We start from the raw sequence: 2140 nt of genomic DNA, 5'->3' as shown, positions 1-2140 counted from the left end.
ATGCTGCAACTAAAAAGATCCTACATTCCGCAACAAAGATCCTGCGTGCCACAACTAAGACCCGACACAGCCAAATAAATAAATACTTTAAAAAACAAAACGAAACAAAAAAGAAAATGGCTAAGGTGCAACTAGGGTGATTAGTGGAGCAGCAAGCCATACACTTTCAATCCAAGATGCCTACATGAATGTGCCATATAATTTACCATATTTGAATGATTTAATGGTACAAAACAGAAAGTTTCCAAATTATTTTTATCAGGCAGATACACATTCTTTCAAAAGTCTGCCAAAGCTAGCACAATAGAAAAAAAAACTACAGACCAAATTTAGTTATAAATATCCATGCAAATGTCTTCAAGTGTAGCAAGTGTATTCCAGTGTGCTTCCTGTGCCTGATGCTTAGGAGATGTAATGATTGACAAGTTGCAGTGCCTGTCCTCAAGTAGCCTAAATTTAGACTAGGGGATCAAGGTAGAAGAATGATTTTACTACATAGTAGGGTAAGATAAGGACTATTGCAGATGACACATGTATTGCTAGGGGGGCTCAAAGGAAGGTACTTGGTAATATTTGGTTTGGGCATATGAATAACAACTTGGAAGAGCTGCTCTTTTGAGTTGAGTGGTGAAGAATCACAGCTAAGGGTCTCAGTTCTGCCTTTGTTCTGCCCAAGTCCAAATCCCAAGTCTGGGATTTAATTCTTATATGCTATTTAACTGGTCCATCTTCATATGTAAGCTCATCTTTAGAGTCTGGGTACCCTGAAGAATACAGGGTCATACTAGGTTATTCTTGTTGGAAGTGATCTCTTTCCTTATGTAGTTGTAATAGATAGCAAACATGGCCACAATTCTTTGTAGCTCCTCCCATCAAGAAGCAGAATCTGTTTCCTTATCCCTTGCATCTGGGCTGGCTTTGCCATTGACTTTGACTAGTAATGTGATGAAAATAGCAGTGTACCAGTTTCATCCCTGGTCTTTAAGAGGTCTCACATTTCCACTTACTGTTTTTTTCTGTTTTGTTTTGTTTGTTTTGCTAAGACTTTTATCGATATTTATTTTTTAATAGGATTACAGAGCTGGAAAGGGTCTTGGAGATCTCGTCCTCATTCTTTTTTTTTTTTTAATTTTATATTGGAGTATAGGTGATTAACAACGTTGTGTTAGTTTCAGGTGTACAGCAAAGTGATTCAGTTATACATGTACATATATCTATTCTTTTTTGGATTCTTTTCCCATATAGGTTATTACAGAGTGTTGAGTAGAGTTCCCTGTGCTATACAGTAGGTCCTTGTTGATTATCTATTTTATATAAAAATATGGAATGCTACACGAATTTTCCTGTCATCCTTGCACAGGGGCCATGGTAATCTTCCCTGGATGGTTCCAATTTTAGTACATGTGCTGCTGAAGAAAGCACTTGTCCTCATTCTTTTAAACTTCCGAGAATCTTCTTCTGAATTATAACCAATGCTCTTATGACACTTGCACACACACACTTCCCAGCCATAGTTTGGTGCAGGCTTTGGTAAATTTCTGGAACTATCCAACCTTCCCTTTCTTAGCGGAGAAACTCACCCACTTTTTAAAAAGATTTATATGTTATTGAGGTACGTAAGTTTCATGTGTACAACATTATATTTCTACCTCTGTATATCCGACAGCTTGCTCTCCGCCAAAAATTGTTTCCATCCATCACCCTACAGTTAATACCCTTTACTTTTTGCCCTACCTCACTCCCCTCCCCCTCTGGTAACCACTACTCTGTTCTCTGTATTTATGTGTCTGTTTTGGTTTGGATTGTTCATTAATTTTGTTTTTTTATATTCCCTACATGTGTGAAGTCATATGGTATTTGTCTTTCTCTGTCTGACTTATTCCACCTAGCATGATGCCCTCAAGGTCCATCCATGTTGTCACAAATGACAAGCTTTCATCTTTTTTTTTCTTTTTTGGTGTCTGTTTACTCACTGTTGATGGAGCCACATGCACAAGCTTGCACCATCCTGCTGGAGGATGAGACTGGGTGGAGAGAGGATCCAGTCATCCAGCTGTCCCAGCCCAACCCCAGACGTGTCAGCCTCACAAGTCAAGCCTGGCTGCTGCCAGGAATATCCAAAAATTTTCCACCTTTTTGT

At 38.7% G+C, this 2140-nt stretch overlaps 1 non-coding gene across 1 annotated transcript; it reads right to left on the bottom strand.

Annotated features, from left to right (window-relative positions):
* Positions 1-1315: 1315 nt before the first annotated feature.
* On the bottom strand, positions 1316-1422 carry LOC133095784 (U6 spliceosomal RNA). Its single transcript, XR_009701648.1, has one exon. It is a non-coding gene; the product is annotated as a U6 spliceosomal RNA (small nuclear RNA).
* Between the last annotated feature and the right edge of the window lie 718 nt (positions 1423-2140).

Source organism: Eubalaena glacialis, chromosome 7, assembly GCF_028564815.1.
Source record: "Eubalaena glacialis isolate mEubGla1 chromosome 7, mEubGla1.1.hap2.+ XY, whole genome shotgun sequence".
NCBI classification, from domain to species: domain Eukaryota; kingdom Metazoa; phylum Chordata; class Mammalia; order Artiodactyla; family Balaenidae; genus Eubalaena; species Eubalaena glacialis.
This window is presented reverse-complemented; position numbering and strand designations above follow the sequence as displayed.